This window comes from Pristiophorus japonicus, chromosome 10 (assembly GCF_044704955.1).
Source record: "Pristiophorus japonicus isolate sPriJap1 chromosome 10, sPriJap1.hap1, whole genome shotgun sequence".
NCBI classification, from domain to species: domain Eukaryota; kingdom Metazoa; phylum Chordata; class Chondrichthyes; family Pristiophoridae; genus Pristiophorus; species Pristiophorus japonicus.
Window position 1 is genome coordinate 143,616,005 of NC_091986.1, and position 23,660 is coordinate 143,639,664.

General features: G+C 47.7%; 1 protein-coding gene across 3 annotated transcripts in view; it reads right to left on the reverse strand.

Annotated features, from left to right (window-relative positions):
- Positions 1 to 23,660, reverse strand: part of pdgfd (platelet derived growth factor d) — a 228,497-nt gene that overhangs the window by 12,207 nt on the left and 192,630 nt on the right. The gene's annotated exons all lie outside the window — the stretch shown is intronic.

Sequence of the window (23,660 nt, forward strand, 5' to 3'; positions counted from 1 at the left end):
GAAGCTGGGCAGGTTGAAGGGGTATTAGTGGGAGAACACTTGGGTGCCAGTGACCATAATTCAGTCAGATTCAAGTTGGTTATGGATAAGGACAAGAGTAGGCCTGGAATAAAAGTTCCGAATTGGGGAAAAGCTAATTTTGCTAAGTTAAGGAGTGATTTGGTCATAGTGGACTAAAAACAACTAATTGTGGGTAAATCAGTGTCGGAACAGTGGGAGGCGTTCAAGGAGAAGATCCGGAAGGCTCAGGCCAAACATGTGCCCTTAAAGAAAAAGGCTGGGAAAAATAATTCTGGAGCCCCCTGGATGTCTAGGTACTTACAGGGGAGGATTAAGAAAAAAAGGGAAGCTTATGTCATATACCAACGGCTAAATGCTTTAGAATCTTTAGAGGAATATAGAAAGTTAAGTGGCAAAATTAAAAAGGATATTAGGAATGCTAAGAGAGAGCATGAGAAATTCTTGGACTGCAAAATTAAGAAAAACCCTAAGATGTTCTATAAATATATTAAGAGTAAGAGGGTAACTAAAGAAAGGGTAGAGCCTATTAGAGACCATGAGGGTAATCTTTGTGTGGATACGGAAGCTGTTGGTAGGGTTCTTAACAAATACTTTGCATCTGTTTTCACAAAGGGAAGGGGTAATTCAGATACTGCTATCGAGGAGGAGTGTAATATTCTGGATGAAATAAATATCGTGAGGGAGGAAGTATTAAGGAGTTTAGCAGCTTTGAATGTAGATAAGTCCCCAGGCCCGGATGAAATGCATCCCAGGCTGTTGAGCGAAGTAAAAGAGGAAATAACAGAGGCCTTGGCCATCATTTTCCAGTCCTCTTTGGATCTGGGCATGGTGCCGGAGGATTGGAGGACTGCTCATGTAATACTCTTGTTTAAGAAGGGAAAAAGGGATAGGCAGAGTAATTACATGCCTCTCAGCCTAACCTCAGTGGTGGGAAAATTATTGGAAAAAATCCTGAAAGACAGGATAAATCTGCATTTGGAAAGGCAAGGATTAATTAGGGACAGTCAGCACAGATTTGTTAAGGGACGATTGTGTTTGACTAACCTGATTGAATTTTTTGAGGAGGTAACCAAGAGGGTCGATGAGGGTAGTGCGTACGATGTAGTATATATAGACTTTAGCGAGGCTTTTGATAAGGTCCCACATGGCAAACTGGTCATGAAGGTTAAAGCCCATGGGATATCGGGCAAAGTGGCAAGTTGGATTCAAAATTGGCTTAGAGGTATGAAGCAAAGGGTAATGATTGATGGATGTTTTTGTGACTGGAAGGATGTTTCCAGTGGGGGTTCCGCAGGGCTCAGTACTGGATCCCTTGCTTTTTGTGGTATATTTCAATTATTTAGATTTGAATATAGGGAGTATGATTAAGAAGTTTGCAGGTGACAGTAAAATTGGCTGTGTGGTTGATAATGAAGACGAAAGTCATGGGCTTCAGGAGGATATCAATCTACAGGTTAGGTGGGCAGAGCAGTACAAATGGAATTTAATTCAAAAAAGTGTGAGGTGATGCACTTGGGGAGGGCTAATAAGGAAAGGGTATACACATTAAGCGGTAGGCCACTTAATAGTGTAGATGAACAAAGGGACCTTGGAGTGCTTGTCCACAGATCCCTGAAATTAGCAGGCCAGGTGGATAAGGTAGTTAAGAAGGCATATGGAATGCTTGCCTTTATTGGCTGAGGCATAGAATATAAGAGCAGGGAGGTTATGCTTAAATTGTATAGTACTTTGGTTAGGTCACAGCTGGAGTATTGTGTGCAATTCTGGTCGCCGTATTATAGGAAGGATATGATTGCACTAGAGAGGGTGCAGAGGAGATTTACTAGGATGCTGCCTGGAATGGAGAAACTTAGTTATGAGGATAGATTGGATCGGCTGGGTTTGTTCTCATTGGAACAGAGGAGGTTGAGAGGAGACCTCATTGAGGTGTACAAAATATTGAGGGGCCTGGACATAGTGGATAGTAAGGGTCTATTTCCATTGGTAGAGGGATCTATTACAAGGGGACATCGTGTTAAGGTGGTTGGTGGAAGGTTTAGAGGGGATTTGAAGGGGGGCTTCTTTACGCAGAGGGTGTGGGGATCTGGAACTCACTGCCTGGAACAGTGATGGATGCAGAAACCCTCACCACTTTTGTGGTTGGATGGGCACTTGAAGTGCAGTAACCTGCAGGGTTACAGACCTAGAGCTGGTAATTGGGATTAGACTGGATGACCTTTTGTTGGACGGAGCAGATATAATAGTAAGTACTGAGGGAATAAAATATGGCCAGGGTGATCTCCTGGACTCGTTTCAATTGCCTGGATGGGTCGAAGAGGAATTTTCCCAGATTTATCCTTCCTAAATTGGCTGGGTTTTTATCTGGTTTTTGCCTCTCCCAGGAGATCACATGTCTCCGGTTGGGGAGGAGTGTAGCATGTTTCAGTATAAGGGGTGTCACAGTTGTGTGAGGTGGACTGGTTGGGTTGGGTGCTCTTTGCCTTTCCGTCATTGTTCATAGATTTACATGTAACTTTTAGGGCAGCTGACCGAGGGCTGTGTGGCTCTTTGTTAGCTGGCGCGGACACGATGGGTCGGAATGGCCTCCTTCTGCGCTGTAAATTACTATGTTTCTATGAACTATATTTCATTGTTAAGAGAACACATGAATAATAACGAAGTACTATGACCATGTATTGATCCCAACCACATAGTTGGTTCAATTCTAAATCATCTCAGTAAAGTTGTATCTGTTTCCCAGCTACTAAATTGCCCCTGTTTGCAGATTATGATATTGTAACAGCTACCATGTCAATAAAATGATCATATAACTATCTGGGAACATTCAATAATCTTGTAAATTAAGTCTCCATTAAGAAAAGGTCACTTAAAGACACTGCTCCCCAGAAACCATGGGGGAGAAATTGCATAACGGCCCGTTTGGGGCAATAACTTTTGCGGGAGCGCATAAGTATCGCCGGGAGCTACCCAATTCCAGCAAATGCAAACTTCCGGTTTAGCGCTCAAGGAGGGAAGTGGAGTGCTAAAACAAGCACTACTACTTTGCTTGGAGCGCTAACCCACACTGGAGGGCCGTTAGTGTGGCAGCGCTGCACCGCCAACTGGCCGGCCTCTCTAACAACACCTCCTGCAGCTGCCGGTGTTGATCCAGGGCGCTACTGGGGTGCTGCGCAGCCAGATGACATAGGATATTCGGGAAATAGAAGATCGTGGTGCTAGGGTGTACCGCTGGCGCAAACCTCCATGGCAAGTTTGCGGGTATCGGTTCTCCCACCGCGCCCGGTTGCAAAGCCAATAGCCCCCCTGGAAGTGCTAACGGGGACACAAAGGAGGCTAACCTCTAGCCCCATGTCACTGCAGCGCTGATGTATGAGGTTTCAGCAGTTTGACATATTATAAAGGATGAATACAGTGGACCATTCATAGCTCAGGATTATCACTGTCCTACATGACACCTCTGAGTCTGTCATTTTGTGTTTCTAGATTCTATGAATTGTGCATTTTTTAAAACAATACTGCTTTATTTACTTAATATAAAATGTTAACATATATATTTATAAAGGGCTTAATTAGGGAAAGACATTGAGGATATAACGAGCATGGTGGATAGAGGTGTACCGATGGATGTGGTGTATTTAGATTTCCAAAAGGCATTCGATAAGGTGCCACACAAAAGGTTACTGCAGAAGATAAAGGTACACGGAGTCAGAGGAAATCTATTAGCATGGATCGAGAATTGGCTGGCTAACAGAAAGCAGAGAGTCGGGATAAATGGGTCCTTTTCGGGTTGGAAATCGGTGGTTAGTGGTGTGCCACAGGGATCGGTGCTGGGACCACAACTGTTTACAATATACATAGATGACCTGGAAGAGGGGACAGAGTGTAGTGTAACAAAATTTGCAGATGACACAAAGATTAGTGGGAAAGCGGGTTGTGTAGAGGACACGGAGAGGCTGCAAAGAGATTTAGATAGGTTAAGCGAATGGGCTAAGGTTTGGCAGATGGAATACAATATCGGAAAATGTGAGGTCATCCACCTTGGAAAAAAAAAACAGTAAAAGGGAATATTATTTGAATGGGGAGAAATTACAACATGCTGTGGTGCAGAGGGTCTTGGGGGTCCTTGTGCATGAATCCCAAAAAGTTAGTTTGCAGGTGCAGCAGATAATCACGAAGGCGAATGGAATGTTGGCTTTCATTGCGAGAGGGATGTAGTACAAAAGCAGGGAGGTCCTGCTGCAACTGTACAGGGTATTGGTGAGGCCGCACCTGGAGTACTGCGTGCAGTTTTGGTCACCTTACTTAAGGAAGGATATATTAGCCTTGGAGTGGGTACAGAGACGATTCACTAGGCTGATTCCGGAGATGAGGGGGTTACCTTATGTTGATAGATTGAGTAGACTGGGTCTTTACTCGTTGGAGTTCAGAAGGATGAGGGGTGATCTTATAGAAACATTTAAAATCATGAAAGGGATAGACAAGATAGAGGCGGAGAGGTTGTTTCCACTGGTAGGGGAGACTAGAACTAGGGGGCACAGCCTCAAAATACGGGGGAGCCAATTTAAAACCGAGTTGAGAAGGAATTTCTTCTCCCAGAGGGTTGTGAATCTGTGGAATTCTCTGCCCAAGGAAGCAGTTAAGGCTAGCTCATTGAATGTATTCAAATCACAGATAGATAGATTTTTAACCAATAAGGGAATTAAGGGTTATGGGGAGCGGGCGGGTAAGTGGAGCTGAGTCCACGGCCAGATCAGCCATGATCTTGTTGAATGGCGGAGCAGGCTCGAGGGGCTAGATGGCCTACTCCTGTTCCTAATTCTTATGTTCTTATATTCTTATGTTCTTAAAACATTCCTGGTGAAATAAACTTAATCAACAAAACAATATCATTCATGCAGTTTAGGAAATGTTCAAATCAGAACATGAAGTGCTTATAAATACACTTCTTCTGCCAGGAGTCTCCCCCCTGCACAGCTGATCCTTTCTCCCATTTTCAGAATTTTTGCTCTACCTGGATCCCTCCCTCTAGCCTCTTGCCCGTTCTAGACCTCTTCATTGCAAACTGCAGACGGGACATCGACCGTCTCAATTTCTCTGCTCCCCTCACTCTCTCCAACTTACCTCCCTCTGAACTTGCAGCACTCCGCTCACTCAGATCCAACCCTAACCTTGTCATCAAACCTGCTGACAAGGGCAGCGCTGTTGTTGTTTGGTGAACCGATCTCTACCTTGCAGAGGCTGATCGGCAACTCTCTAACGCCTCCTCCTACCTACCCCTGGATGATGACCCCACTACTGAACATCAAGCCATAATTTCCCAGACCTTCACTGATCTCATCTCCTCTGGAGATCTTCCCTCCACAGCCACCAAACTCACAGTTCCCCCCTTAACTCCGCACAGCCCGCTTCTACCTCCTTCCTAAGATTCACAAACAGGACTGTCCCGGTAGACCCATCATTTCAGCCTGTTCTTGCCCCACAGAACTTATTTCTTCCTATCTCGACTCTATTTTTTCTCCCCTTGTCCACTCTCTTCCCACCTACATCGGTGACTCCTCCGATGCCCTCCGTCACTTTAACAGTTTCCAGTTTCCCGGCAGCAACTGTCTACTTTTCACCATGGACGTCCAATCGCTCTACACTTCCATCCCCCACCAGGATGGCCTGAGGACGCTCCGCTTCTTCCTCGAGCAGAGGCCCAACCGGTCCCCATCCCCCACCACCCTCCCCCGCCTGGCTGAACTTGTTCTCACATTGAACAACTTCTCCTTTAACTCCACTCACTTCCTCCAAATTAAAGGTGTTGCTATGGGAACCCACATGGGTCCTAGCTATGCCTGCCCTTTCATGGGATATGTGGAACATTCTTTATTCCAGTCCTACTTGGGTCCCCTCCCTCATCTCTTTTTCCGGTACATTGATGACTGTATCGGTGCCGTTTCCTGCTCTTGCCCTGAACTTGAAAATTTCATTCACTTTGCATCCAATTTCCACCCTTCCCTCACCTTCACATGGTCCATCTCCGACTCTTCCCTTCCCTTTCTCGACTTCTCCATCTCCATCTCTGGGGATAGGCTTTCGACCAGTATCCACTATAAGCCCACTGACTCCCACAGCTACCTGGACTACACTTCCTCCCACTCCGCATCCTGTAAGGACTCCATTCCATTCTCCCAGTTTCTCTGTCTCTATCGCATCTGCTCTAACGAGGCCACCTTTCACACTAGTGTCTCTGACATGTCTTCCTTTTTGCTCAACAGAGGATTCCCCTCCGCCGTGGTTAACAAGGCCCTTGACCGTGTTCATTCTATTTCCTGCATCTCTGCTCTCACCCCTTCCCCTTCCTCTCAGAACCACGACAGCTTTCATGTTCAATGGATCATCCTCCGCCATTTCCGCCACCACCAGCGTGATCCCACCACCAATCACATCTCCCCCCCTCCCCCTCAGCATTCTGAAGGGAGCGCTCCCTCCGCAACACCCTGGTCCATTCCGCAGTCACCCCCAGCAGCCCCCTCCCCTTCCCACGGCACCTTCAAGTGCATGCGCAGGAGATGCAACACCTACCCTTTTTTCTCTTCGCTTCCCACTATCCAGGGCCCCACATACTCCTTCCAGGTGAAACAGCGATTTACTTGAACTTCTTTCAATTTAGTATACTGTATTCGCTGCTCATGATGTGGTCTCCTCTACATTGGGGAGACCAAGCGTAGATTGGGTGACCTCCGTTCAGTCCGTAAGTATGACCTTGAGCTTCCAGTTGCCTGTCACTTTAATTCTCCACTCCATTCCCACTCTGACCTCTTTGTCCTCAAGTCTCCTACACTGTTCCAACGAAGCTCAATGCAAGCTTGAGGAACAGCACCTCATCTTTCGTTTAGGCACTTTACAGCGTTCTGGACGCAACATCGAATTCAAAAATTTCAGAGCGTAGCTGCTGCCAATCTTTGGCTCCCTTCCCACCCCGCCCCCACCACCACCACCACTACCCCCCTCAGAGCCTTATTTTTTGTTTCTTTTTTTCTCCTTGTCTCTAATGGCAGTTGTTCATTATCCCACCAGTCACACCCGATCTTGACTAATGTTTTTCTAACTCCTGGCAGTACCATTTCAATTTGGGCCATCATCCCTTTGTCTTTCTAATCTCTCCTGTCTTCCAACCTATCTTCCAACCTGTCTTCCAAAAGGGAAAGACCTTCCCTTTTGTTCTTTCTTCCCCTCCCTATTTCAGTGCTTGTTAAGAATCTATTCTTTTCGAACACTCTCCAGTTCTGACGAAGGGTCATCGACCCGAAACGTTAACTCTGCTTCCCCTCCACAGATGCTGCCTGACCTGCTGAGATTTCCAGCATTTTCTGTTTTTATATCTTATAAATACAGTGTTCATTTATCCAGCTGGACAATTTGGAAAACATTTCACATTAAATATGTTACAGAAACATTTTAGGAACTTCAAACACATGTGAGCAGATGACTTTGTGGATACAAGTTGAGTTATAGCCAATATAAGTCAACAAACATGTTTACCAAATTTTATTGATGCTTCAAGTGTTATGATAGCTTAGGGACTTTCCCAAAGTGTTAGTTCCCAGACTTCTTTGTGGGTTGCTGACAGCCACAAAAATTAACATTGGCTGAGACAGTGTCAGACAAAATCGTCACTGCTGGAACAAATATGCTATGGTAATCAGATGGCATGTCGTGACTGAGTTCTGTCTTCACGAAGGAAGACACAAATAACCTTCTGGAAATATTAGGAGATCGAGGGTCTAGTGAGAAGGAGGAACTGAAGGAAATCCTTATTAGGTGGGAAATTGTGTCAGGGAAATTGATGGGATTGAAGGCCAATAAATCCCCGGGGCCTGATAGTCTGCATCTCAGAGTACTTAAGGAAGTGGCCCGAGAAATAGTGAATGGATTGGTGATCATTTTCCAACAGTCTATCGACTCTGGATCAGTTCCTATGGACTGGAGGGTAGCTAATGTAACACGACTTGTTAAGAAAGGAGGGAGAGAGAAAACGGGTAATTATAGACCGGTTAGCATGACATCAGTAGTGGGGAAAATGTTGGAATCAATTATTAAAGATGGAATAGCAGTGCATTTGGAAAGCAGTGACAGGATCGGTCCAAGTCAGCATGGATTTATGAAAGGGAAATTATGCTTGACAAATCTTCTAGAATTTTTTGAGGATGTAACTAGTAGAGTGGACAAGGAAGAACCAGTGGATGTAGTGTATTTGGACTTTGAAAAGGCTTTTGACAAGGTCCCACACAAGAGATTGGTGTGCAAAATTAAAGCACATGGTATTGGGGGTAATGTACTGACGTGGATAGAGAACTGGTTGGCAGACAGGAAGCAGAGTCGGGATAAACGAGTCCTTTTCAGAATAGCAGGCAGTGACTAGTGGGGTGCCGCAGGGCTCAGTGCTGGGACCCCAGCTCTTTACAATATACATTAATGATTTAGATGAAGGAATTGAGTGTAATATCTCCAAGTTTGCAGATGACACTAAGCTGGGGGGGGGGGGGGGTGCGGTGTGAGCTGTGAGGAGGATGCTAAGAGGCTGCAGGGTGACTTGAACAGGTTAGGTGAGTGGGCAAATGCATGGCAGATGCAGTATAATGTGGATAAGTATGAAGTTATCCACTTTGGTGGCAAAAACACAAAGGCAGAATATTATCTGAATGGCGGCAGATTAGGAAAAGGGGAGGTGCAACGAGGCTAACCACTTCTCTAAGGGCGCTAACTTGTATGAGGGGGTGATAGCGGCAGAGCGCTGATAAATGTGCAGTTCAGTGCTGCTGGCATGAGAGACTCTTTCCCTCGTGTCATGTATTTAACTGTCATTGTAACCCATGTATAAGCTGACCTAAGTTGTACACCTTGAGAACACTGACCACAGGGGGCGAACTTGTGGGAGGCACCTGGACTTTCCGGTATAAAAGGGGAAGCTCCACCCACCGTCTGCCTCTTGAGGTCTTGGTAATAAAGATAACAGGTCACAGAGTGATCTTCTCTCAAGTATGGGCCTCGTGTGCATTTATACTGTAAAGTAAGGACATATTATTGGTGACGAGAAACTGGGATTTAAACCATGTGAGCATGGCCACTAGCAGCACAGAAGAGAGGTACTATGTTGGTGATGATTGGGTCGACTTTATTGAGAGACTACAGCAAAGTTTTGTCACTAAGGAAAGGTTGGGACAGGATTCAGCCGACAAACGCAGGGCTCATCTCCTGAGTGTTTGTGGATCCAGAACGTACTCTCTGATGAAGGATCTTCTAGCGCCAGAGAAGCCGGCGGACAAGACTTTTGAAGAGCTCAGTAAGTTGATCGGGGAACACTTTAAACCGGCGAGCAGCATGCACATGGCGAGACACCGGTTTTACATGCACCGGCGGCGAAAGGTCAAAGCGTTCCAGACTTCGTGGCAGACTTCCGGCGACTGGCAAGCCTATGTAAGTTCCCAGATGCATGCAGAGCGGAGATGCTGCGAGACTTTTTTATTGAGGGCATTGGGCACGCTGGGGTTTTCAGGAAACTGATTGAGACCAAAGACTTGACGTTGGAAGTGGCGGCTCTGATAGCCCAGACAATTATCTCAGGGGAGGAAGAGGCCAGAATGATTTATGGCAAAAATCTTGGCTCAAATGTGGTAGAAGACAGGGGGTGTCAACATTGTTAACATGGCACACAGTGCTCTAGGCAGACAAGGGCAATCGGACATGCCCGAGCATGCAGTCAAACCCAAAGGGAGAATTTAACAGAGACAATGGCTAGCTGAACGGCGATTCATGCCATCGCAATGGACAATGCGGCCAGTAATGGGGCCATCAACACCTGTTAATGGTGCGCTTAAGGACAGTTACAGAGACAGTCAGAGACGATCGACTGGTAATGGACCTTTTGTTTCCAACAATGGGGCTTCTAGCTCATGCTGGAGGTGTGGAGGCAAACACCCAGCCAGAGCTTGCAGGTATCAGCAATATACCTGCAGAAACTGCAACGTCAGTGGTCACTTGGCGCGTATGTGCAGGAAGCCTGCAGCCAGGTTGATGTACGAGGAGGATGGGACCGATGTGAGCCCTATGAGGCCAAATGAATACTGGGGGAAATCGCTGGAGGCTGAAGTTTAGCGAGTTCATGTGGAGCACATATACAGTTCATATACCAGGACGCCACCGATAATGATGAAAGTGCTCCTCAATAGCATCCCAGTATTAATGGAGCTGGACACGGGGGTCAGCCAGTCCATGATGAATATAAAACAGTTCGAAAGGTTGTGGGTGTCCAAGACCAGGAGGCCAAAATTAATGCCGATTGACGCACTGTTACGGACATATACAAAGGAGATCATTCCGGTGCTAGACAGCGCCACGGTAGTCGTGACCCACAAAGATTCAGATAACAGGTTCCACTCTGGATTGTCCCAGGGGACGGTCCCGCACTGCTGGGGAGGAGTTGGCTTGCTGTCATGAACTGGAAATGGGGCGATGTCAAAGCAATTTCTTCTGTGGAGCGAGTATCATGCTCACAGGTCCTGGACAAATTTGACACATTATTTCAACCCGGCATCGGCACTTTCATGGGGACCAAGGTAGTGATTCACATAAACCCGGACGCCAGGCCAGTACACCACAAGGTCAGAGCGGTGCCGTACGTGATGCGGGAAAAGATAGAATGCGAATTGGACCGCCTGCTGAGGGAAGGCATCATCTTGCCAGTCGAATTCAGTGACTGGGTGAGCCCGATCGTGTCGTTGTTCAAGGCGGATAGGTCGGTCAGGATATTTGGCGATTACAAGGCCACTATCAATCGGGTGTCACTCCAAGACCAGCACCCGCTACCGAGAGCGGAGGACCTCTTTGCGACGCTATCCGGTGGCAAACTTTTTTCAAAATTGGACCTGACCTCAGCTTACATGACCCAGGCGAGTGAGTCGAAGAAGCTGACCTCATGACACAAAAGGGGTTGTTTGAGTATAACAGATGTCCGTTCGTGATTCGTTCGGTCGCCGCGATCTTTCAGCGAAATATGGAAAGCCTCGTCAAGTCGATTCCAAGGACGGTAGATGTTCAAGACGACATTCTCATCACAGGTCGTGATACTGAAGAACACCTCCACAACCTGGAGGAGGTGCTGCGCAGACTGGACTGGGTAGAGCTGCGACTGAAAAAGGCGAAGTGCGTCTTCTTAGCTCCAGAGGTAAAATTCCTGGGGAAGAGGATAGCAGCAGACGGGATCAGACCTACTGCGTCCAAAACGGAAGCGATCCAGAGAGCACCCAGACCCTGTAACACGATGGAGCTGCGTTCATTCCTGGGGCTCCTGAACTATTTTGGCAACTTTCTTCCCAAATTGAGACGCTGTTAGAGCCACTACACATGCTCCTAGGCAAAGGTCGCGATTGTTCTGGGGAGCCAGCCAGGAAAGGGCTTTTGATAGAGCGCGCAATTTGTTATGTTCCAACAAACTGTTAACATTATATGACCCGTGTAATAAACTAGTTTTAACGTGTGATGCATCATCCTATGAGGTCGGGTGTGTGTTGCAGCATGTGAATGCCAATGGTCAGTTACAGCCGGTAGCTTATGCCTCCAGAAGTCTGTGCTGGTCAGAAAGGGGCTACGGGATGGTAGAAAAGGAAGCGCTAGCATGTGTATATGCAGTAAAAAAAATGCACCAGTACCTGTTTGGCAGGAAATTTGAGCTGGAGACAGATCATAAACCCCTAACATCCCTTTTGGCCGACAACAAGGCCATAAACGCGAATGCATCGGCCCGCATACAGAGGTGGGCACTTACGTTAGCCGCCTATGACTACACAATTCCGCACAGACCGGGCACTGAAAACTGTGCCAATGCACTCAGTAGGCTCTCACTAGCCACCACTGAGGGGGCAGCTGAGCATGCTGCTGAAATGGTCATGGCTGTTGAAGCTTTTGAAAGCGAAGGCTCACCTGTGACAGCCCGTCAGATTAAAGTCTGGACAAATAAAGACCCGCTACTGTCTTTAGTTAAGAAATGTGTCCTGAATGGGGACTGGGCAGCCACATATGGGGCATGCCCTGCAGAGTTTAAACCGTTTCATAGGCGCAAGGATGAACTCTCGATTCAGGCCTACTGTGGGGAAACTGAGTAGTCATGCCCCAGAAGAGCAGAGAGGTGTTTATCAGAAAACTTCACAATGAGCACCCGAGCATTGTCATGATGAAGGCAATTGCCAGGTCATATGTTTGGTGGCTAGGGATAGATGCAGACCTGGAACTTTGTGTTCGCAGGTGCAACACGTGTGCTCAGCTGGGCAACGCACCCAGGGAAGCCCCCCTTAGCCCCTGGTCCTGGCCCGCCAAGCCATGGTCACGCATCCATGTGGACTACGCAGGTGCTTTCATGGGAAAAACGCCTACTCCAAATGGATTAAGTGTGCCATTTTAAATTCAAGCACATCCTCTGCCACGGTAGAAAGTCTACGGGCAATGTTTACCACCTATGGTCTACTGGACATCTTGGTCAGCGACAATGGCCCGTGCTTCACAAGCACTGAATTCCAGGACTTCATGGCAGGCAATGGAATCAACCATGTCAGAACGGCACCGTTCAAGCTGGCCTCAAACGGCCAGGCGGAACGAGCAGTGCAGATAATCAAACAGGGGATGTTCAGAATTTAAGGGGGTTCCCTACAAAGCCGCTTATCACGCCTATGTTGGCCAATAGATCCCGACCACACTCGCTCACAGGGGTTCCACCTGCAGAGCTGCTAATGAAAAGGACGCTCAAAACCAGGTTATCCCTTATACACCCTACTATGAAAGAAATTGTTGAGAGCAGGCGTCAGTCATAATGTGACTACCATGACAGGAATGCGAGGGCGTGATATATTGATGTCAATGACCCTGTTTTTGTCCTTAATTACGCTGCAGGGCCCAAATGGCTCGCAGGCACTGTGATTGCCAAAGAGGGGAATAGGGTTTTGGTAGTTAAACTTACCAATGGACAAATCTGCCGCAAACACGTGGATCAAACTAAAAGGAGATTCAGCAACCCCATAGAAGAAGCAGAGAAAGAACACGACATAGAGTTTACTCCACCACAGGTGACCGAACACCGGAACCGAGTGGAGGAGAGCCCAGTCACTGTGGGCAGTCCGGACAGGCCTGAGGCACCGCAAACAGCAGACACTCAGGCCAGCGCCCAAAAACTGGAGCCCCAACTCAGGTGCTCTACAAGGGAGCGTAAACCACCAGAGAGACTTAAACTGTGATCCCAATAAGACTTTGGGAGAGGGAGGTGATGTCATGTATTCAACTGTCATTGTAACCCATGTATAAGCTGACCTAAGTTGTACACCTTGAGAACACTTGCGGGAGACACTCCTAAGCTGGACTTTCCGGTATAAAAGGGGAAGCTCCACCCATCGTCTGCCTCTTGAGGTCTTGGTAATAAAGGTAACAGGTCACAGAGTGATCTTCTCTCAAGTATGGCCTCGTGTGCAGTTATACTGTATAGTAAGGACGTATTACCTCGCTTAAAGCGAAGGGCCAATGATGGTTTACAATATTCTTGTAGCCAGTTCTGTGTGACCAGAGGACCTGTGCGACTGCCATTACAGCCCCAATCACTCTCAGAGAGTGGAGGGCTTGAACATCGCGCAGCAGTGAGGCTTCAAAAACTTTCAGCAGGCACCAGACTGGTGGGAGGAATAAAGTTTGGTCTACCTGAACACCATTGCCTTTAATTATCGCTGCCCAAGCAACCAGTCGAGGTGACAATGCCTCCTCTTGCTGCTGTTGTTGACGCCCAGCGATGCAGCAGGGGACGGGATCGAATTCCATATCCGGGGCGGTAACGGGTTTCTGCGCACTTGACGACGTCATGATCCAAGGGGCGCTAGGGACCGAGACGTTAAGTATTAGCGCTAGCGCAAACCCGGAAGTGAAGTTCGCGGGCATCCTGTTACCGCCCCCTGCAGGCGCTAACGGGTGGCACAAAACAGCTGAATTTCTCCCCCATCACCACACCCCCCCCCCCGGTTTTTAATTCATTTCAGCTTGTCAGCATTTTATATGAAAATTGTCAAGAAAAGGTTTATCGTCTTGTAGTCAAAATAAAAAACCATTACAGGGTGCAATAATTTTTAAAAAATGTGAAAGGGCATGATTTGCTGTAAAGGACTGAATTTGGAGCTCATGATTGATTCCCTCTAAGCTGGGGTTTGCCATCTATTATGCTCTTGTTGATTCTTAGAGCTGAATTTTCCTGTTGTAAAATCTTACATATGGAGATCTTAGTGTCAATCTTTTACATTAAGTAAAATGTATCATCATTTCATCTTCCATTTCCAAATCCTGGTAATTCTGCAAGTACAGTGGCATAAATGACCAAATAAACTGAGATGGAACACCCTCCTCGGGGCTGAAATTCACCATCGCCGAAGGGACGGTTACCGCAGAGTTTGGGCGGGCCACCGATAAAATCGATCGACTGCCGCGGGCGGTTGATTTTCCCTCCCGGAGCCATATTCAGCTCGGGGGGGATTTGAGCGGTGTGCACTTCTGCCGGAAACGGCGTGATGAAGGCAGAGTAAAGGAGAAGTTTTGTGCGGTGAGGGAAGCAGTGGCCGGGCCGCTGGAAAACGAACACCACCTGTATTTTTGGCTGTAAAAAGGTGGGAGTTCTTCAGGCAGCGCCCCCGCCAGGTATTCGAGTCGGTGCTCGAACGCAACACCGCTGGAGTGTTGCTGGGATCGGGGCCCTTCGGCAGGAAAATATTTTAAGTTTTGAGTTGAATTTAAAGTGTAATACATTGTAGTGATTGTTTTTGCTTCATTAAACCTGCTGACTATTTAGTGGAGGCTGGTAGGCCTCATTGTGGGCAGCAGAGACCTGCTTGGCAGGACTCACCCTGAGGATGAGCTCAGTGTTGGGAGGACGACACCTTGTATACCTGGCCAGACACAGGGTAGCATGCAGGACCGTGCAGGGAGACAATGCACAAGGGAGGTAGAAGCCATGGCTGCACAACAGAGAGAAGGGCATGCAGACGTGCGCTGATCTGCAGCTGGAGAGAGTGGCAAGGAGGGAGATGGCATCAGGAGGAAGGTGAGGGATGCTGACCCCCTCTCTCCAAATACTGGGAGAGTTGCCTTTCCAGCAAGAGCCTCCACAGGAGTAGGAGAGTGAGGAGGACCAGGGAGATGGCCAGCAGGCAGCTGCCAGAGAAGGTGGCCAACGCAGACATGGGGGAAAGAGGCTATACCCTCAAAGGGTCTACAGTCCTCAGTTCTCCTTGCTCCAGCTCACTGAAGAGCAATGCCTGCGAAGGCTACGATTTCGGACGGAAGTACTGAGGGAGCTCTGCACTGTCCTGCAGCCTCAAACACGCCTCAGGACTGCCCTCACCGTGGAGACCAAGGTCACCATCACCTTGAATTTTTATGGGACGGGGTCTTTCTAGTCTGCCATTGCAGACATTGGCAACATCTCCCAATTCTGGGCACACGTGCATCCGGCAGGTCACAGATGCACTGTACAGGAGCAGGGTCCAGTACACCTCCTTCCCGATAAACAAGGAACAAACAGGTGGAGCGGCAGACCGGATTTGCCAGAATGGCAGGCTTCCCGAGGGTGCGGGGTGCCATTGACAGCACACACATTGGGCTAATGGCGCCACATCATCACCTCGAGATCTTTGTGAACTCACTGAATGTGTAGCTCGTGTGTGACCACCAGCGTCAGATCCTGGGAGTTAATGCAAGGTACCCAGGCAGCAGCCATGATTCATTCATTCTGCGACAGACCAGTGTGCCCGCTGTCTTCACCAGCCCGAATCAGGATTGCAGTTGGCTGCTTGGGGACAAGGGATATCCTCTGTCCACTTGGCTGCTTACTCCACTGCGGAAGCCCAGGACAGCGTCAGAGCATGCATACAATGGCGCTCATTGTGCCACCCAGGTGCATCATCGAGCAGTGCATAGACATCCTCAAGCAGAGGTTCCGGTGCCTGGACCACTCTGGTGGCACCTTGCAGTACTCTCAAAGGGTCTCCATAATCGTCGTGGTCTGCTGCATGCTGCACAACTAGGCCATCATGGGGAGATAGCCGCTGGAGGTCGAGCCAGCAGTACCACCTGAGGAGGAGGAGGCGCAGCAGGAGGAGGAAGAGGAGGAGGAGGAGAATCCCCGTAGCCTCAGAGCTAGGAGGCGGCGTCCCGATCGCAACCCTAGAAGGGAGATGCAGCTGCGTCTCATAGCTGCTCGCTTCAGAAAATCCTATCCACACATGACCCTTCAGCTCCCACTTTCAATGGCCATTGCAATAAGTGCCACAACACAGAATTGCCCACTCCCAGATGAAACACCTGGCCAGATATATATGCCAAAAATAAAGATTTATCCAATTATCCAAATCACTGCAAAAACAGACCATAAAGAACAATGTAATAATACTGTTATCATTTTTTAGCCCTGTGCATCTCACTATAACACCTGTTATGCATGAACACCCTAATACCACGCCTAACTGTCCTCCCTGTGGCAGCATCATGTGTCCGGGAAGGCTGCTGTAGTTGTTGTCTGGGACCTACAGCTGTCCTTCTAGGACGCCCACAGAACACCTCTGAGCCTGGAAGGGCCGGGTGCAGACTGGCCAGCACCCTCCTGGGAGGGTGCATCCTCACACATATGTAGTGCCTAACACCTCCCCCTGCAATCTCCCTCCATGCATTATGTACTGTCGGTCTGCCAGATCTCCCCACGTCAGGAAACAGTATTCTTCTTCTATCCTCCACACCGTCCATCAGAGTCTCCAACTCCATATCATTGAACCTGTTGGCTCTCCTTGCACCTCATACACCAGCCATCCTTCCAAATCCCTTCCCCCCTCAGGGCCCTGCTACAAACCCTGGCCATTAAAAAGGCCAGGGAGCATCTGCATCATTAGAAACCTTTACCTTCATGCTGAATTTCTCAGTGGTGATAACGCTCAAATTAAGACAGCCACACTGCTGAAAATTCCACTTTGGAAGGGTTCATTAGTGCTGCAACCCATTTGTTGACTTTAGGAGCTGAATATGGGGTGGCTCAGCCACGAAAAGATTTTGGCGCTAATGGCCACAAAAAGGTGGGGGGAGCACCAACTTTCCAGCGGTACTGAATTTTGGGGCCCTCATCTCAAAAGGGGTGAAATTGTCCCTTTCTCAGAGGCCTGTTAGCGCCTGCAGGGGTCGCAAACAGGGCACAAGACACTTTTCACCCGTGGGGGGGCGTTGGTGGGTGGGTAGTGCTACTGGCTCCTGGGAAATTGCCCGAGAGTTTGCGGAGGCACTGCCATGGCAGCACCGCGCTACCCGGGCAACCAGCGATGACATGATCGGCATGCGCAGGGGAAATTGTCCTGTGGCCCTCGAGGCTGGCACGAGCCCAGTCAATGCCAGCTTCGCGGGTCGGGTTGGCTCACTAACCTGTTTTGTCTCGTGGTCCAGGTCACCATCGTGCAGCTGAACAACTCGCCCCAGCATCGCCCCCGGGACCCACCCCTAAAGGAAGTGGAGCTCGCGAGATTGTGCTCCACGTCCTTTGTGGGCCAGTAAGCCCAATTCAGTGGCCGGGGCGCAGAAAGATTCGGCCCCAGCAGGTTACCGCCCTAATCGGGACGCAGGGCGATTTCGCTCCCACTAACCGGTTTTGAAGAAAATAAACTTTCACATGAGAAAACTAAAGGCCATGGTCCAAGTAAGTTTTTTTTTTGAAGCTGTATTTTATCAGCTTTCTTGTTAATATAATTTCTTCAGTTGAAGCTGAAGCCCATGGAATTAAGGGACAGTGGCTGCATGGATACAAAATTGGTTAAACGGCAGGAAACTTGGCTAGAAATTCAGTAACACCCCAAAAATAGAACAAAATAGCATCAGGCACTAATCATTCTGTCCTGCAGCGATATTCAATGTTAGCACTCCAAGAGGGAAGTGGAGCGCTAAATCACTTCTCTTATAACGCTAAGTCCAAGAGCGGGACGGTAGCGGCAGATGGCTAAACAATTTCGAGCGCATTGGTAAGGGCATGAGAGGCTGCTTCCCTCACTTAAAGGAACGAGCCAACGATGCTGTACAAGCTAGTTGTCGGCAGTTCTGTTTTGCAAGCCCACCTGCGTCACTGCCATTACAGCCCCAAATATTCTCACATCTTGCACCAGTGAAACATGAAAAACTTTGTGCAGGCACTAGATTGGTGCAAATTATAAAGGTTGCTCTAGCTGAAAACCATTTCCCTTTAATTACCGCTCCCCGAGCGGCGTGCCGAGTTCACAATGCCTCCTCTTGCTGCCATTACCGGCGCGCGGTGATAGAGCAGGGGCCGAGAGCCAATTTTACATCCGGGGTGATAACGGGGGCTTGTGCACTTTATGACATCACAACTTGCGAGGAGCTAGAAACCCAGGTGCTAACAGTTAATGGCAACACTAAACCAGCACTGAAATTCATGAGCATCACTGCATTCGCCGTGCCTGGTCGCTTACCCCTTAGCACCCTGTTAGTGCGCCCCCCCAGGTGTTAACGGGAGGCACTAACCTTCTAAATTTCTCCCCCAGAGAGTAGTGGTAAACGGTTGTTTATCGGACTGGAGGAAGGTGCACAGTGGTGTTCCCCAGGAATCGGTACTAGGACCACTGCTTTTCTTGATATATATTAATGACTTGGACTTGGGTGTGCAGGACACAATTTCAAAACTTGTAGATAGCACAAACCTTTGAAGTATAGTGAACAGTAAGGAGGATAGTAATAGATTTCAAGAAGACATAGACCGGCTGGTGGAATGGGTGGACACGTGGCAGATGAAATTTAACACAGAATAGTCCGAAGTGATATATATTGGTAGGAAGAATGAGGAGAGGCAATATAAACTAAAGGGTACAATTCTCAAGGGGGTGCATGAACAGAGAGACCTGGGGGTATATGTGCACAAATCGTGGAAGTTGACAGGACAGGTTGAGAAGGCGGTTAAAAAGCATACGGGATCCAGGGCTTTGTAAATAGAGGCAAAGAGTACAAAAGCAAGGAACTTATGATGAATATTTATAAAACACTGGTTCGGCCTCAACTGGAGTATTGTGTCCAATTCTGGGCACCGCACTTTAGGAAGGATGTGAAGGCAATAGAGAGGATGCAGAAAAGATTTACAAGCATAGCTCCAGGGATGAGGGACTTAAGTTAAGTGGCTAGACTGGAGAGGCTGGGGTTGTTCTCCTTAGAGCAGAGAAGGTTGCGAGGAGATTTGATCGAGGTGTTCAAAATCATGAGGGGCCTGTAGTCTGTACAGAGTAGATAGAGAGAAACTGTTCCCATTGCCGGAAGGGTTGAGAATCAGAGGACATAGATTTAAGGAGTTTGGCAGAAGAACCAAAGGCGAGATGAGGAAAAACTTTTTTATGCAGTGAGTGATTAGAATCTGGAATGCACTGCCTGAAAGGGTGGAGGAGGCAGGCTTAATCAAGGTTTTCAAAAGAGAGTTAGAAAACTGGAGGGCCATGGGCAAAGGGCGGGCAAGTGGGCCTAGCTGGCATGGGCTCCAAGGGCCGAATGGCCTCCTTCTGTGCTGTAACCATTCTATGATTCTATGATTCTTCAGGGATAAACTGTCAGAAACCAACAGCTTATCTGAAAAGATTTCTGCCTCATGTTCATGAGCAACTAACTGTGGGAGAAAATAACATCTTCTAACGATTTTCAGTGCCATCATTCAACCAATCTGATTGGTTGGTACAACTTCCAATCGTAGTGTAAAAAGCTGATTTTTCATTTAAAATGCTCATGCCAGCTAAAAAAGCTGATGGCTGGTATGTCTGGTTTTCCTATTCATAGAAACATAGAAACATAGAAAATAGGTGCAGGAGTAGGCCATTCGGCCCTTCTAGCCTGCACCGCCATTCAATGAGTTCATGGCTGAACATGCAACTTCAGTACCCCATTCCTGCTTTCTCGCCATACCCCTTGATCCCCCGAGTAGTAAAGACTTCATCTAACTCCTTTTTGAATATATTTAGTGAATTGGCCTCAACAACTTTCTGTGGTAGAGAATTCCACAGGTTCACCACTCTCTGGGTGAAGAAGTTTCTCCTCATCTCGGTCCTAAATGGCTTACCCCTTATCCTTAGACTGTGTCCCCTGGTTCTGGACTTCCCCAACATTGGGAACATTCTTCCTGCATCTAACCTGTCTAAACCCATCAGAATTTTAAATGTTTCTATGAGGTCCCCTCTCATTCTTCTGAACTCCAGTGAATACAAGCCCAGTTGATCCAGTCTTTCTTGATAGGTCAGTCCCGCCATCCTGGGAATCAGTCTGGTGAACCTTCTCTGCACTCCCTCAATAGCAAAAATGTCCTTCCTCAGGTTAGGAGACCAAAACTGTACACAATACTCCAGGTGTGGCCTCACCAAGGCCCTGTACAACTGTAGCAACACCTCCCTGCCCCTGTACTCAAATCCCCTCGCTATGAAGGCCAACATGCCATTTGCTTTCTTAACCGCCTGCTGTACCTGCATGCCAACCTTCAATGACTGATGTACCATGACACCCAGGTCTCGTTGCACCTCCCCTTTTCCTAATCTGTCACCATTCAGATAATAGTCTGTCTCTCTGTTTTTACCACCAAAGTGGATAACCTCACATTTATCCACATTATACTTCATCTGCCATGCATTTGCCCACTCACCTAACCTACCCAAGTTGCTCTGCAGCCTCATAGCATCCTCCTCGCAGCTCACACTGCCACCCAACTTAGTGTCATCCGCAAATTTGGAGATATTACATTTAATCCCCTCGTCTAAATCATTAATGTACAGTGTAAACAGCTGGGGCCCCAGCACAGAACCTTGCGGTACCCCACTAGTCACTGCCTGCCATTCTGAAAAGTCCCCATTTACTCCGACTCTTTGCTTCCTGTCTGACAACCAGTTCTCAATCCATGTCAGCACACTACCCCCAATCCCATGTGCTTTAACTTTGCACATTAATCTCTTGTGTGGGACCTTGTCGAAAGCCTTCTGAAAGTCCAAATATACCACATCAAGTGGTTCTCCCTTGTCCACTCTACTGGAAACATCTTCAAAAAATTCCAGAAGATTTGTCAAGCATGATTTCCCTTTCACAAATCCATGCTGACTTGGACCTATCATGTCACCTCTTTCCAAATGCACTGCTATGACATCCTTAATAATTGATTCCATCATTTTACCCACTACTGATGTCAGGCTGACCGGTCTATAATTCCCTGTTTTCTCTCTCCTTCCTTTTTTAAAACGTGGGGCTACATTGGCTACCCTCCACTCCATAGGAACTGATCCAGAGTCAATGGAATGTTGGAAAATGACTGTCAATTCATACTGACATAGAATGGGAACAGGGTGCTCTATAACTAAACTGTTGGTTACCATAGGAATAATGTAAATATGTGTCTTCCACTACCTGGAAATGCGTACTACAGTTCAAAGAAGACTAGAATATTTTCAATTTAATGACCTCAGAACGTCCCAAAGTGTTTTACAGCCAATTAAGTCACTGTTGTAATATAGCAAACAGCAATGATATAACGACCAGATGATCTGTATTGGTGATGTTGGTTGAAAAATAAATATTGGCCAGGATAGCGAGGAGAACACCATGTGCAGCAAACCGTTTTTGCTCCTGAGTAAAGGTTCGGTATCACCCCCTAAAGCTGCGCTGGGAGATGCCAGCAACAGCTTCAGGAAGCGCGTGTGTGGCGGCCGGCCACTCGCGGGGCGCTAGTTAAAAGGGAGGTCGCACGTGCGTCAATAAAAAATCGGCCAACTTACCTGTCGTGGCCCGTTGCCTCCTTGAATGCGGGGATCCGTGCTGCGATCTGGAAGCCTGGCACTCTGCTTGAATGCTGTATGATGGCATGGCACCCGCAGAGTCAGCAGCTTGGCCCTCCCCTTTAATGAAGGAGAGAACACATTCTATGTGGCAGCACATGCTACGCGGCCCAGTGTGTAGGGCTGTGCCCCGCTCCCTCTGCTTTTGCCCCTTAGTGCCCCAGGGAGGAAGTGGAGTGCATTTTTTTTGCACTCCACTTCCTCTTGGGGGTGATAACCCCGATTTCGAGAGCAGGGAGGGACTTCTGCGTCTGGTGCAGGAACTCACGCCTCGTGAATTTTACAGCCCCCAAGCGGGACACTACACAATTTCCCGGCCTAGAGTTTCGGAAGGAATTATTGCGCTATCGCTGCTGGGTAAGCTAGGATAATGGAGGGAGGTAGCTTTCTTCAGTCGTATTGTCCTCATCCAACCTACTCTTCTTTGGATTTCTGTTTCGGTGAAACTGGAGTTCAGCAGCATAACTAAAAGTGCCCATCTCCGCCCTTGCCTCAGCTCATCTGCTGCTGAAGCCCTCATGTCTTTGATACCTCTAGACTTGACTAATCCAACACACTCCTGCCGGCCTCTCACATTCTACCCTGCATAAACTAGAGGTAATCCAAAACTCGGCTGCCCATGTCCTAACTCGCACCAAGTCCCGCTCACCCATCACCCCTGTGCTCGCTGACCTACGCTGGCTTCCGGTTAAGCAATGCCTCGATTTCAAAATTCTCATCCTTATTTTCAAATCCCTCCATGGCCTCGCCCCTTCTATTTCTGTAATCTCCTGCAGCCCCCCCCACCCCCCCCCCCCCCCCCCGAGATATCTGCACTCCTCTAATTCTGCCCTCTTGAGCATCCCTGATTATAATCGCTCAACCATCGGTGGCCGAGCCTTCTGTTGCCTCAGGCCCAAGCTCTGGAACTTCCTGCCTAAACCTCTCCACCTCTCTACCTCACTTTCCTCCTTCGATACACTCCTTAAAACATACCCTGCGCTAATTTCTACTTATGCAGCTTGATGTCAAACTTTTATCGCATAATCCTCTTGTGATGAGCCTTGGGATGTTTCACTACATTAAAGGCGCTATATAAATACAAGTTGTTGTTGTTTCAGTGTGTTGTATTTAGGCTCTTGCTATTCGGGTCTGTAATCACTATCTGTGTTTTGGTCATCTGATAGATTTTTCTACACAGCTAATTCACATTCTACTTCATGATTCAGCAGTCCTTGAGAGCTATTTAGTGGGCATGAGATTCATTATTGCAATATTATCAACAAATTAAATCCACCAAGTACTATCTGATTTAGGGTATTCGTGTTAAATGAGATATTTGTTTTCATCTTCCAAATGACCCATAACTGATTGTTGGAAAACAAAGCTGGATGAGTCTCACTCCTAAGCATATCTTTGATGAGCAATTAAGTGAGTCAAAGGTTTCTGTTGCTAAACAGGCCATTAAGCCGAACCGATCGACAATAACAGCACATGGAGGCTAGATGTCATTGAGCAGCCGATAACTTCGAGTAACATGTCAACTTATAATGGGTTCAGTATTGACTACAAATTTGGAAAGTGATGATACTTTAGTCTTCACGCTAATAATAACTAATCCAAAAACTGTATTTTTTCACAATGCAAAATACAAAAGGTCACTGCTAACGTTGCTGTCAGTGTTATTCAGGTCAACTAATCTTTGATTACCTAAGATAATCTTCAGCAATGTTTGAATCATCACCCAACAATTACTTTTGTAGA